This window comes from Haliotis asinina, chromosome 7 (assembly GCF_037392515.1).
Source record: "Haliotis asinina isolate JCU_RB_2024 chromosome 7, JCU_Hal_asi_v2, whole genome shotgun sequence".
Classification (NCBI taxonomy): domain Eukaryota; kingdom Metazoa; phylum Mollusca; class Gastropoda; order Lepetellida; family Haliotidae; genus Haliotis; species Haliotis asinina.
The window spans coordinates 60,573,633-60,589,670 of NC_090286.1; the positions used below are offsets into that span (position 1 = coordinate 60,573,633).

Consider the following 16,038-nt stretch of genomic DNA (forward strand, 5'->3'; position numbering starts at 1 on the left):
AACTAATCAGTGTCAGGTCATTAGTGTGTCGATGTTCGTGTGTCGGCTTCATTGGGGCAGTCCCCACTTAACAGGCTCCTATTATCAAAATTAGCTAGCTGTAAAAACAATAGAACTTACCTGAGTCAGGTGTTGACAGACAAAACCCGAAGTAATGAACCGGTAATCCATGGGCACGCGAACTCGTGACATTTTATAAAAGCAACAGTTTTAGGTACTGAAGTGGTCGTTTTCAGTCTTTGTCTTAAAATCACATCCAAATTGGGTCAGAGAAGGATTTCCTGCCTGCCAATCGAAAAAGGATCAGGTATGTCTTATTACCCACAATGCCCCGACGCACAGTTACCGCCATTTTGTCACTTGATCCCAAGTTGTTTTGAGACGACTATTTTGAAAGCAGTTCTCACCCGGTATGTCCAGTAACGACGACAAGGAAGTCAACACAGTGCAGTATTCCTACGTTTGCCCGTGTTATCTGATTCAAGAGACTGACAATGAGATTTACAATAGAAGCTTTGGAGATTCGGATACGTGAAAAATTGAGAACAGCAGCAGTCGTCGATCGCAGCGGGAGAAAAGGAACATTCCACGATCTGGTCAGGTACAGTGTTATTTTCTTGAAATAAGCAATAGCACATGTTATTCGTAATAGCACATGTTATCAGTAATGTTTAACGTAACTACTACAATACATATGAAATTTTAGACTTGGACCTCGGTAAACAAAGGCGTGTCGAATTCTTAGCAAGAGAGATGTATGGCTTCCTTCACTCCGCTCTCGGTTATTTCAAGAACTCAATATTACTGTGATTTGGATCAGCTCACACACGATCAAAATGGTTCAATGTGTTAATGAATGAAAAATTATCTTTGCAAGAAAAAAATAAATCACAAATATCTCTAGTTTGTTATTGCTAATGTGCTTGTTACGACTCAAAATAACTTCAAACGTATTTATATATACAAATATTTATTTAAGAAACCTTTGCATATTGCTTTTGATATTTGTACGTTTGAAAACAATGTAGTCGGGAATAGTGTGTCATTTTGCATTTTTAGGTTAGGGATTCTCTGACCAGCTTAGGTGCATTGTTTGAGTGAAATTTCAAAATTGAATATTTTTATATTATTGATTTATGAGATAATTTAGATTTGCCATCTGATGTAAGTAGTGTTATGCTTATCATATCAAGATTTAACGAACTCTGAATGAAGAAATGTGGATTGTGTTAGTCACACAGAAAAGGTTACAATGAGTTTTTGATATAAAGAATATATGGGTATACAATGATGGATTGCCAACCCAAAATAGTATATGAATTTGCTGACCTGGATTCTTTTCATCTAGCATATTCTACACTTTGCAAATTGATATTTATTCTTTTTATTCGAGACTTTATTGTTATCAAGAGTGCAATATGACAAGTTCCTGACTTTTTTTAATCGATGCATTTCTACGTTTCCAGCATAAAGGAGGGCAGTGTTGGAAAAACTGAAGAAGGCAGCCAGGACCAACTCATTTTGACATACAAAAGGTATGTATAACCTGAACGTCCAGTACATAATGTACATACAACATAAACCAAATAATGTAAATCCTAGGAATCAGTAAAAATGCATGACGCATGTCATTATTCTTGTAACCTCCAACTGGAAACATGTTTCACTTATAGTTATGCATCATGCACATGTCTCCTTTCAGAAGCTTTTTGATGGGTTTTGATGAACAAGATGGATCACTTAAGAAGGTGTGGGGAAAGCAGCCACGGCTTGTACGCAAAGAACGTCAAAAAGTTCAGAGTAAGTAAACATATTCTAGTCATTTTACATCTTGCAGAGATGAAAAATCTTAAGGAAACCTTTAAAATATGAAGTTAATTTGGATTCTTTCTATGTACATTCAAGGAATTTCAAAATGAACACTGTTTAAAAAGTGCAATTTATCCTTTGAAAAATACAGCTTAAAAAGTTTTAAATATTATGCAGCACATTATGCTGCAGCGTATGCTTGTGACCCAATGTTCATAGCTTGTCTGCCTGAATGACTCCACATTATTGGTTAAGTAAACATGTCTTTTCACAATAACGGATAAATCGTAGTTCTGTACTCATAATGTGCATTGTAAGTAACATTCAGAAAATAAATTATGACTTTCAAAGGCGAATGTCTTTATGTCCCTGCACTCTATCATATATCAATAAGCTGTTCTGCGATTGAAACTTTTGATGTCAAATGCTCAGTTTATACTTTTTGATCTCTTCGCTTATTGGACATGGGGTTCAGTGTATTTCACCTCAAGCAATGTTTGACCTTTTTCTTTTCTCTAGCCATGGATATCGTAGACGAATGCTTGTTTGTACTTATAGTTTGTTTTCTAAATTTCAGAAGCTGGAAAGCAGGAAGGCTGTGAAACGATTGACTGGCCGGAGAAGAAGCACACAGTTCTTCCTCTCTTGGGGAAAGAGCTAACATTTTTCAAACTAGGAAGTCAAGTGATATGGGCTGGTCTACAGTGTGTTTAAGAAAAATATTCTGTACTCGCTGCTAATTATTTCCTTGCTTTTGTTTTATGTACTACCTTGAATATTCCGAATATTATTTGTTTACAAACATATTGTTGAATATAAATAAACTTTTAATGAATTTGTGTTTTATTCTGTTGTTTGTCATCCTGAAGCCTTTTACCATTTTGCAATTGTATGAAATACCTGATTTGCTACATGTGAGACATGAAACAACATCTTTTCCGGAGGACCGGGTAAAGGGCTGACACGAGCAAGTTTCAGTTCATGGAAAGTAGGTATTAAACTAGGTTGGAAACTACAACACGGAAACCGGGTTGAAACCTACAGTAAACTCATACATGGAAACCAGGTTGAAACCTGCAATAAATTCATACATGGAAACCAGGTTGAAACCTGCAATAAACTCATACATGGAAACCAGGTTGAAACCTGCAATAAACTCATACATGGAAACCAGGTTGAAACCTACAATAAACTCATACATGGAAACCAGGTTGAAACCTACAATAAACTCGTACATGGAAACCAACTGGATCCCGCTTGGAGGAGTGGGTAATGAAACGAACTGGAAACCATCCTGAAATGGTGCAGTTTCAGTTGCATGGAAACCACAATGAAACTATAGGAAACTCCCTGGAAACCAACTGGAAATGTTGGTTTCCATGACGTTTCTTCTCGGTTTCAGTGTTCCGGAAACCACCTTATTTTTGCTGTGTACCTTCCCAATTTAACCCATCATCTTCTGGATAACTGGAAAGTCTGTTGGGGTGGTTTTTAGTTGGAAACTTGGCAACTCTTACCAATATGCTCGCACAATCATCACCACGATTTTTAATGTTAACCATAGCGTGTTTGTCCTTAAAATGTTTAGGGAGGGGTAAGTACGATCCAACTCTCATTGGTCTATAGTTATATCCAGGTAGATCATATTGACCTTATCAACCGCCCAACCAGACCCCCTATAAGTGGAACATTCTAGTGTTTCTCAAATGTTTCTGAATGACCTGTCAATAAAAGAGTTGATAGTATCTGGTTGTATTGTAACTACCTGGTTACCTCTGAAGTAAACAATGGTCTGGCCTGTTTCATTCCCATGTTGTTTCTCTAATGTCATCTTTAGTGTGAGTTGAAATTTAATACCTCTTAAATCATTCAGTTCTTCATTCACTTTATCAAATACCAATTGCCTTATATCTTCAACATCTATGTTTCTTTGAACTTCCATCTTCCAACCTCTCAAATATTTCCCTATAGCACATTCAGAAGGTGTGAATTGTAATTCCATAGGGGCCTCTTCATTGAGTAATTCACTGAGTTCAGACTCTCTCATACGTGAATAACTTCTCAGTCCCCTTTCATGCGCTTGTAATTTTAAAAATCTTTCACAGTAGGGTTCTTTTTATATCTTCTACCTAATAAAGTTTGTAATTCAGCCTTTTTCATATCTCTTCATACCATGCTGGTGTGCAAGCTTTTTAACTCACCCACTGTTGCCGTGAAACAATGTTCATACCTTATGTGAAACATTTGTCTAATTGGTTGTCAGCCAGCGCGACCTCACACTGCTGTGACCTATTTATCGACCAATTTCCCATTTTGACATGTGTGTAGTAAAGGGAATACAAGTTCACAGTGGTTGTTTCCGTTCCACTGTGAGCTTGTGTAAATGGGAGACGGGTTGTGTCATTTTGGTTTTGGTGTTTGTCTAGATCTTTGTTATTGATATTAATTACTTATTTGTTTGACTGGTCCAGAACCACCATAGTTAATACTACTTACGAAATGTGACCCATCATAATTATTATTCAAAACACTAAAGGTTGTGACCCATTACTAATTATTACTTAATTAATAAAACAATATACAGAAAAATACACACTCGCAACATTCACATTTTGGTTAAGAATCACATTCAGGCGATTGCAAGTGGGAAGTGACTGGTCCTGAAGTGCAAAAAGGAAGCCCTCAGTTTCCCATTTGAGACCAGCCGACTTCATCCAGGCAAAGGAGTTGGTTGGATTGCTGTTGTGTTCCACACACTTCATGTACAGACGATGCAATGGCTTCTCAGACAGCTTCTCCACAAAGGACCGACTCTGGGAAGACCTGGTAAAGTACTCCACCTGGTTTACTCCCATCAAAGTACCATGCAGCAGTACATCACCATCAACAAAATCAACCTCAAATTTCAGATTGTGTCCAAAAACCTTAACAGTCTTGACATGCATCACCTGAGGATCATCCGATAAATAATTATGGTCAAAACTACACAATGAGTTCTGTCATGAAGAGCCTCCACGTTAATCAAACCCTGATCTCCAGAATTGATTGGTATATATATAATTATTAAAAGAGGAATGAGGGTGGTGTGCTCTGTTATCAGACATTATCCTTCTGGTCAGGCAGTCAAGACCCAGGATGTCTTGTTTTGTCCAATCAACTACTCCAAAGGAGTAGGATAGGACTGGCACAGCAAAAGTATTAGTGGCTTTGACTTTGTTTCAAGCATTTAGCCCTGAGCTCCAGATTTTCTTCAGACGAGATTTATACTCAGTCCAATGTTTATTTTGAATCTGGGTATTCTGAAGCGTGTTTCGAACTTGCATTCCAAGATAGCAGTAGGCCTGATCTTCCACGAGATGCTCAATAACTCCTCCCATTGTAACCTGAACGATCCAGCATTAGTTACCTTGCCATGTTTCAAATGGCGAGTATTACATTTGTCGAGTCCAAATGTCATGCCAATATCCAATCGACAAGGAGAACCTGTTCTTTCAAACTGGTATCTGCTTTGGCAAGGAGCTTGATGTCATCCATGTAGAGGAGATGAGTAAGAGGTGTTAGGGAGGTCATTGGAATAGCAGTAAGATGACACAAGGTTTGTCAAACACCCTGTGAATAATTTGTATTGAGTATTCAAACATGTGATAGGGCGGAAGTTCTTGATGGGTTCGACTAGGCAGTGTTTCCTGGTCCCATTTGCTGTCTAGACATCGTGTACAGGGGGCGAGGGCCCTGAGCTGATGATGAGCATTACCAGCATGACTGTGTTAGGATCATCCGAACCCTCCCTGCTGCATGTACATCTTTAATCTGTAAGACATAATTAAGTAATGCTATTTACCATTAAATCATTATTTAAATATGTTTTGTGAATAGGTAAAGTTGTATAATTGGTAGTTTAGATTATCACTTTCGCTTGTTAGTTGCTGTATCCTCAAAGTGGGTTACAACTCTGATTAGATCGTACATTTAACCCATCATAAAGGATAAATATTTCATGTATATTTGAAAGATGAGGATCCTCCGTTTTGCATTCCTTGTGATGAGAGAATCACGGTCAAGCATATCCTACTTAACAGTGTTGAATTCTCCACCATAAGGGATAAATATTTCACTATCAAAACTGTTAATGACCTTTTCATTAATGTTATTTGTCATTTAATCATTATTTAAATATAAAATTTATATTTATATGCAAATATGTAATGTTGTATAACTGGTAGTTTAGATTATCACATTCGCTTGTTAGTCGTTGTATCTTCCAAATGGGTTAAAGTATTGTAAAATTATTGTCCTTTTGATAGGGTACATAAGTAAATTTAAATCTTCCCGGGATTTTTGTTGTTTCAAAGTTTGGCTGAATATTTCTTATTATCGCCAGAAGGAATGAAGGGATGGCGTAAATCCAATTAGGGTCCATGCAGGTAGCAAGGGTACTGTAAGTCCTAATGGTTGCTGGTATGGTGAGCTGCCTTCAGTTGTTTGCGATCTCTAGCCAGTGTTTTACATTGCAATGTCTGCCTTAATTAAAATGAGTAACTTTTCAATGCCAGCTTTATACGAGCGCTGGTTCTAAGACTCAGCTACGGAATAATATTATCGTTGATATTTTTTATGATAGCCCGATATTAGGAATATTAGATATCAGTCCATCAACAAATATCCACATACAAAGGTATGTGATTATGTTCCACAATGAAACTTTCACATTATAAATGGGGGTGCATTCAAGTTAGGCAGAAAATGTTACCTTGACACTTCCGCATTCATTTGTAGATTCTAGCACTGTTTAATCCAATAAAAATGAAATTCTACATACTTTATTGTACTCTCAATAACATATACATAGAAGGATTAAACTAAACGTTCTGTTACTTGTTTGAGCTCTAGGGATGGCATGTGGTTAACAGTCGCCACGTAATGCGCTTTGGTCTATTAGGTAAACATTTATCACCAAAGTTCTGTGTTCATGGTAAGTGATTCAGTTTTATGTTGATATCAGTCGAAAAAACATACCGTTGTATAATTAATCCCAGATATTTATTGTCTTTTTGGATATGTTATTATTTTTTCCAGTATATCGAGGGTCGCTTCAAGTCCAGAGTACTTAGTCTCATCATGATGGGAACGTCCTGCTTGGAGAATGTAAGATTCGTGTGGACATAAAACGTTCAACATCTCAGTGAAATCGATTTAGCAGAGGAAGTAATATAGCATTCTACACTTGATTTTTAGTTTGCATACATAGATAACATGAAAGATCAAAGATGATATTTTAAGGAATAAATACCACCATAACTCTTCTCAGTACTGACCTTTCTACTGTTGAGTGAGATATGTCGTCATGTGTTGGTTGAGACAAATACGTATAATGGCATTCTTAAGTTTTCTAATTATATTTACGAGACATGCAAGAACAAGTTGCACCGATTAAAAATATTCACTGCTGCAAACGGTATGTTGTGAAGTAATTTTCAAATGCATACCAAAATTAGCATAGAACGTTGTGAAGTAATTTTCAAATGCATACCAAAATTAGCACAGAAGTCAGTATGTACAGAACAGATGCTGACAAATCATAATCGTGAAGACACGAAGTTCGTATTGATGTGTGTTTGATAGGTATACTATAACGTGGCGTTTCTTTGAATGTTTGGTGCCATTTCTTGCCAAAACGCCCAAAGCAGAGACATATATTTAAAGGTACGGAAGCAGCAATGACGGATGAGTGTACCTATTGTTGACACAGAGTAAGTTTTCGCAAGATAGATTTACGGAAAGTGATATTAATTCAGACTTTGAACATCTTCTTGAAAGTGACATTTCTAATATAGACTTTGTTGAATCAGTGCAAGATGACTTTGACCAAAATAATTCTTCTGATGAAGAACGATTACGTGCAACACAAAACTTTAAAAAAGGCACAAGAACGACTCCCTGAAATTATCTTAAATAAAGAATCTGAGTCCCGATTCGGCGCTCCTCTAACTGTCGAGGAAATCTCCAATTTGGAAAGGTTGGCCAAAAATAAACATACGGAAAAGAAAAGTCAATGGGTTGTACGGGTATCATGGGAACACCATCAACGAAATTTTGAGCTCAATTCAGTACTTTCTCAGACAAAACGGCAAATTTAGTGATTATGAATTTGCTGCTGTTCGCCGAATTTTGGACTCAAAAATGAAAGCTCGCGCGCGAAAAGGCATTCGAATTCACAAAAGGAAAGCCGATGTGTTGACCCGTAGCCATGAGGAAATACTATGGGAAATGGGGATCCTAGGAGAAGACACGCAGCAAAAACTGTTAGACACAGTATTCTACTAAAATGGCATCTGCTTTTGTTTGAGGGGTGGTGCTGAACACCATGATTTATCGGTTGGAGAATTTGGTAATTTTGAAATTATCGTGAAGAATGGTGCCAAGCATTTGAGCTATTTAGAAGGTGTGACTAAAACCAACAACGGTGGATTGAGCCACAAGAATGTTCCTAGAAAGTGTGTCACAGTTGGACCCAATACAGAAATTCCTCTGAGATGTCCTGTCCGTCTTCACGAAAAGTACATGTCACTCAGGTAACTATTACATTAGGCTCTCAACTGTAGACAATGCAATTATTGATCGATAATTTATTCGTGAAAATTATAAATTATATCACATTTGTTACTGCATCCCTCTTTAAACGTATGGTGGGTTCGATTCCTATCGCTGCGGTGATGGTTGTGAGTGTGTCAACAGCATACTCGTGGGCTCCACCTAAAGGACAAACGTGAGAGACTTGCATCACTTCGGGCGTTTTTCCCCATTAAACGGATAAGTTGTTCACTCACTCACTTACTCACTCAAAGGACTGAGAGTATTGAGCAGTGAGCAAAACTGTTGGTGCTACTGTTACCCAGGTTACTAGATGTGCTGAACCCTGTGAACGTAAATGTCTTTCGTTTGATGCAGGCCGGAAAATGTTAGTGCCTTCTACCTACGATCCCTCAAGTACCAGAGACCGGATGTGTGGTACTGTGCCTCACCCCTTTGGCAGGCAGAGGCTGGGAGGGACCATGCGGAGACTCTGTAGAGCCGCAGGATTTGAGGGCTACTATACCAACCGCTCACTGCGAGCAACCACTGCAACCCGATTGTACGAGAGCGGGCTTGATGAACAGCTAATTGCGGAGCGAACAGGTCACAGGTCATCTGCTACCCGAGGGTGAGTAGTGTGTCTGGATGTTAAAACTAGCCCATACAACTTAGATACAGTTGCACCGCATTCTCTGGTTATTTAGATCTACAGGAAATGCTACAGGTTGTCGACGATGTCGTGCAGGGTAAGGTGACAAATACTTCAGACACCCGTCCTCTCGCAGCGAAGTTCTATGTGGCGTCCTCGTCACCATCGACACCCGTGTTGGAAAAACGTTTCCCAGCGCTTCCCAACATCGGCACCGCTGTCTCCAAAACTGAAAGTACCGTTGGACGTCAAGCTCAGCTTCACCGTAGGAAGAAGTGGAGCTAAAGTTACCTTCCAAATGTAAACGTTTTCTTGTAATGACGAAATCCAATGAAAAATGTAATAAAGTCGTTGTATGTTTCATATTCGAGGGCATCCTACCTCCCTGATGCAGATACATGTACTTAACACCCCACCCCTATATCCGTTTCATCAAAAGTAGCGGTCAATAGTTGCAAACTATTGAATTGTTAAAAAAGTATTGAAGGTCTTTTGGAAACTATTGACGATCTACTTTCGTGATGGGGATTTACTTATCACAAACTATTGAATGCTAATTTAGGTTTATTTCCGTCAGTACGTTTTGAACTGCTCCATATATAGAAGATATGAGGGATAGAATGTAGCTTCTTCTGCTAGGTAACAGTCGATACTTATTACCAAGTGCGGAAGTGCAGACTTAACGACATGTTCGTATCACACACGTGTCATATTGCAGCAAAGTCCGTGCCCTACCTGTGGAATGTTTCAACATATTCATCTGTATTTGTTTTCGATTACTTGCTTATATCATTATGATAGTCATTGTCTTGCGTCGTCACTTCCGAGCATCACACACATATGTGTGTGTGTGTGTGTGTGTGTGTGTGTGTGTGTGTGTGTGTGTGTGTGTGTGTGTATGCCGTTGTATCCAATATATCTCAGTTTTATCTCCAGCGAGATTGTAGCAAGGTGACAGGGTCAAACGTTACAATGGTTTAACATTGGTTTGAACTTATCTATTAAGTAGTGTTCTTGTTAAATTCGTTTTAGTTTGACCGAATTTCCAACTTGATGAAAAGGAAATATTATTAATTTAATATCGTTTCCTTTGGCACAGACATCTAGATACTCACTCAGTGGGATACATCTGGTTTCCGGACAGTTTATTTGTTGTTTATGGACACGAACCCGGGCTCTTAAATTTTCTCTTTGACCAATATACTGTTCATTACAGTCTGGGCATGTTATGACATATATTAAATTTTTGGAAGAACAGTCAAAGTTCTGTTTTACATAGACATATCCGATAACGTCCAATACCAACTCCTGAAACATTTACCAGAACCATGTTTTCACACCTTGTTAAAAATGTTTGATGATGTTTGCGCATTCCCATCATCATGGAGTGATGTCATAGTTGTGACTATACCTAAACCTGGACGTGATCATACTGACCCCTATTTCCTTGACTAGTTGCGTTTGTAAAAATATGCAACGGATGATCAACAATAGATTAATATGGTACTTGGAATCCAATAATTTACTTACAAATATTCAATGTGGATTTCGGTCAAATCGAAGCACTGTTGACCATTAAGTCCGCTTGGAGTCAGTTGCTAAAATGCAATTATTAACAACCAAAATGCAGTGTCCATCTTTTCCGATTTAGAAAAAGCATATGACACTACATGGAAATATGGTATTTTAAAGGATTTACATAATTTTGGATTACGAGGCCGTTTGCCTCAATTCATATCCAACTTTTTATCTGACAGGCTATTTCAAGACCGAGTGGGTTCAACCCTGTCTGATCATGATCACCAGGATCAGGGTCTTCCACAAGACAGTATTTTGTCTGTCACTTTATTTAGCATTACAATTAACAGTTTAGCTCAATCGATGGTTCACTTTTTGGATGATTTCAATATTTCCTCTCGCGGAAAAATATGCATACTATTGAACGACAACTGCTGAGTTATGTTTAAACAAAATAAATACATGGTGTCTTGAAAACAATTTTCTAAATCCAAAACGAATTGTATACATTTTTGTAGAAAATATAAACCCCACGAGGACCCGGAACTATCTTTAACTGGCACACCCATCAAAGTTGTTAAGGAGGCCAAGTTCTTAGGTCGAATTTTTCATTCCCATTTAACATTCCTGCCACATATTAAATCCCTTAAAGCCAAATGCGTCTTTTGTTGGTTACCCAGCCACGTTGGAATTTCTGGTAACACGATGACCGATCTTGCTGCTAAGGCAGCACTCAACAAATTTGTGACACCACTTCTTATTCCATATTCTGATTTTAAAGCTACCGTTAGATCTTATGTCCGTGGTCTGATGCAGAAAAAGTGGGACACCCAAGTGAGTATCAATAATTTACATGAAATAAAACCTTACATTGGTTATAGCTACTTGGGTAGTCAGTCCAGATTTGAAGAGGATATCATCCGACGATGTCGTATTGGCCACACAAGGTATACTCATGAATACCCACCGAAGGGTGAGGATCCTCCTTTCTGTATCACTTGTGATGAAAGAATCACGGTCAAGCATGTCCTTTTTGACTGTGTTGACTATTCCATCACACGTGATAAGTATTTTATATCACGAATTATGAAAGATCTTTTTAACAATAACAGTTGTCATTTAATTATTTCATTTTTAAAACATTTATATTTGTTAAATGGATTGTAAATAGATAAATATTTTATGATTGGAAGTTTGATTTGTAGCTTAAAATTGTTCGTGGCTGTATCCTCGACGGGGGTTAAAGTACTGTAAAATTATTGTCCTCCTGCGAGGGTACGCAAGTCCCAAAAGAGTTTCAAGTACATTTAGACTGTCCACCTTTTTAATCGTAGAATATGTGTATTTTTATTTATGGCTAGATATGTCTGAATTGCTAACGGCTAGAGGGATGATGTAAATCCAGCTGGGGACCATGCAGGAGGCGAGTGTACTGTAAGTCTCCATGGTCCCTAGTATGGTGATCTACCTTCAGGTGTTGGCAATCTATAGCCCATTTTTATACTGTCTTGTCTGAACTTGCAATCCAATTTTAGAGATAGATGCTAGTTTTACTTCTCAAATACTGTGACAGTCTAGTTTGTTTTACTGTCCTCCGTCGACAGGTTTTTATAATTTACATGTGTTTATGGTGAATTTACAACTTGTTTTAGTCACGATATTGCTGAAATATTGCCGACGTGACTATAAATTTTAACTCATTCACTTATTGGTGTCTTAGTGACACCAATCTCACCAAATGGTAAAGGTCACATGCAACCAAAACCAAGCATAATTAAAACACAATTATAACTTATTCATGACATATAATATACATTGCTGCTTGTTAAAAACAAATAAACAAAATTATAAGCGTACAATCGCGATTCAACAGTGAAGTATTTTGTACTTGGGCTTACTTCCCTCGAAACGAAGCCTTCGGGAGACCGAACCCAGTGATAGCGGGTGGTTGTGCACTCAAGAGTAACGACGACTTCCGATTGGCTGGTTCATTTGCTGATACGCTGAGGGCTCATTGAGTGTACAGAAAGATGATCTGTTTGATGGACCTTTTACAAGTATGGCTAGTCACAAGAAAGTAAGATTCTTTATGGATAACAACTTCTTTTATTGTACTTGATGCATCGTTTCAATATGGATTCATAAGCCCTTGTCAAACAAAATCATTTACACAAGAATAACTTGTTGTCCCTAGAGAATGTATATAGAGATGTTGAGTTATGTAAATACACGTTCTCTGAAACTAAGTTCGATCAAATCAATAATCATCTCAGCAGATATGGTGAAGTACTCAGTGACTGGAAAGTGTCATTCGTCCAAGTACAAAGCAACACGTGAAAGAGTTTGCACAAGTTTCCGTCAAATCCAGTCATCCGAAAAAATGGATGTAGTTTGTTTGCAACCCACAGACATAAAATCATGTCATGTGTACAAGTATCACACCTGCCTAATTACATAATGTGGCAGAGACTGGACTCGGGTGCACGAGTCATAAACCAATTTATTTTGTTTATGGCGCATATTGCCTGATAGGTGTTACGTTCAAATTCTTGTGGTCAATGATTGAAGCTGTCTATTGTATATTCTCTTTAGCAGACAGACAGGCAGGCAGACATACAGGTGTCAATAAACCAGACATTGAGCTTTCTCTGTGACAGAGGCTGCTTACTACAATCAACAAGTTTTTTTCATATAACGAGTAGATTATTTACTTGTTTGTGTACACAACCAAGATTAGACTACTGCTCACGACCTCATACTCCTAGCATGCATACTGTTTCAAGCTCCGCGAACCTATTCACTGTTGAAACCAGCGCTGAGGGGAATTTAGTGAATCTTTTGAACTCCGATTTTGCGGGCTTTTTTTTAAATTGACACTTTTCATGATTAGTTTCGGTAAGTGCATACCTAAAGGTATCAGAATCTGCAAAGTTGTGTATTACGATGCATGTGACCTTTAAAAGTTTCCCTCTTGACACTAGGCATTCCTTTTCTCTTTACCACAAAACGTTAACGAAACGAGCAAACTTGTAACTTTTGATGTTAAAAAACAAATTCAAATCATAATCGTTAAAGACAGTTCGTATTCATGTGTCTTTTATTGGTCGGTCAGTTTTTAATCTTTCTGCATATATTTCAGGCCTTTTACATGAGCGTCATCCTGTATGGGCAAGGAATAGCTCTACAAGCTGGTAAGACTGGTATTTTGAAAATTGAAACACAGTATTGTTAAAATCACCCCTACTACCACTAATTGCATCAAACTTATAAACTATATATATATATATATATATATATATATATATATATATATATATATATATATATATATATATGTAAAGCACATCCCAAACTGCATCAAGCTCAAAACAATCGATGGCAAGGTGTATAAGCACCCTTATACACGTTTTGTATACACGTGACACGTGCATAAAATTGTACATGTTGCACTCGTACTTTCATATATTGGCAAATATTATTTCAGATGCGTCGTATTTGCATACGTTTATGCAGGGATCTTGATACTATTCCTTTTTCTGACATTAAGCTTAGTGCTTAGGCTAAAGTCGTGTTGGACTATACCCTGACATTTTATTTTGTGAGGTCTTGAAGACAACAGGAAGACAACCAAGTCGCACCCACAAACACATAAGCAATCCATGACTCCATACAAACACATACTACATACCTGGAATCTCAACCTTAGAATTGGAGCTTGAAATCTTAAACTTCGCTCCGTGTCTCTCATTAATTCCGCTTTCACCAACATTGCAGCTCCATGACTGTTGTCTGTAAATATTCATGTCTGAAACAAACAATCCCCTAATCGTTTGAAATACAATGAAATTCCAACAACCAAATTCTCGAGTCTTATTCTGTTTAATCGCCTTTTAACATGAGGCAAACGTAGCTATAACCCCTACATGTGGTTGCAGATTAAAGACAAACTGCTTCTTTAATGACATTTCCAGTGACAGGGCTCTCCACACTGGGGTCAATCTTAGCGACATCAGCGGCAGTTGTTCTCTACACAACTATTGTAAGTTACATTTGATTATCGTCATAAACCAAGCAATATAATATTCTCAATTTTGGGGGGAGCTGTGATTGTTTCCGGTGCAGCTTTTTCTTCCCTAGAAAAACATTGTATGAATTTCAGCTTTGACCGAAAAAAGGTTTTGCCATTGTCATCTGGATTTCAGATGGTCGGTCAAATCTTGGTTTTAATGTATAATCAGTTGTTTATTACTTTTGTCATTCGATTTGATTAAGTGCATACGTCGATTCAACGTTATTTCAACGCGTATTTGCTTCCCAGAAACGATTATAGTCATGTAGCATATATGAGTGAGTGAGTGAGTGAATTAATATTTAACATCACATCGACAATATTTCAGCCATATCGTGACGAGAATATGGTTGATATTGAAATGAAATAAACTCAGCAAAAATAAAAACTTGACCCTCATTATTTTTCAAATAATGTTTTGAAACTTTTCTTGAGTGAGTTCTTGTTGTGATTATGATTAAATGCATTGTCAAGGGCATTACGTCACACATTCATTCCACTGATCGGACCTACGTAGCAAGGGGGAGAGCGCTGCACGTGACCTATTGATACACTTGCAATTGATCTCACGGTAGCAGAGTAGTAGAGTGTCATCTTAGAAAAAAACACGGTTTTATGGTTGATTATTCGTTAATTTGCAATGCCACGACTGTTAAACATTCATTGTGAACGTGCCATTGGCATGCTGAATACGGGAAAGTCCGTCACAGATGTTGCGAGGGTTATGGGATGCAGTCGACAGACCATCCATAATCTCCAGACACGTGTCCATCAAACTGGCACCACAGCTCACCGCCCCCGTCCTGTCGACCACGTGTGACGTCACATGCAGAAGACCGACAGATTGTCTTACGTCATTTGCGTAATCGGTTTGTCACTGCCACATTCACTGGAAATGTATTGTTTGGGGGTGGAGTGACTGCCCAAACCATTCGAAATTGCCTGCGCTCAGCTCGTCTTCATGCACGGCGGCCACATCATGGACCAATTCTAACCCGTTTCCATCGACGCCAACGTCTTCAGGGCACGACGGCACCTGAGATGGGCGCAGCGAGACTGGGATAGGGTTGTGTTTAGTGATGAATCAAGGTTCACATTAACCTTTGCTGATGGAAGGGTTAAAGTTTGGAGAAGACGAGGAGAACGCAATGCCCAGTGTTGCGTACAGGAAGTGGATCGATGTGGGGGAGGTAGCGTTATGGTTTGGGGTGCTATGAACATTCATGCTCGATCCCGACTCATTGTCATCCAGGGAAACCATAATGCGGCAGGATACAGGGATCGGGTGCTCGTTCCAGAGATTTTGCAATTCATGGCAGCTCATGGCGCAGGTCCGACTCTCCAACAGGAAAATGCCAGACCTCATACGGCCAATTTAAGAACGAATTTCTTCAGGAACGCTGGCATCAATATCATGGAG

At 38.4% G+C, this 16,038-nt stretch overlaps 1 pseudogene; it reads left to right on the plus strand.

The window, feature by feature from the left end:
- The window catches only part of LOC137291409 (sodium-coupled monocarboxylate transporter 2-like), a 72,635-nt pseudogene that overhangs the window by 20,919 nt on the left and 35,678 nt on the right, over positions 1–16,038 (plus strand).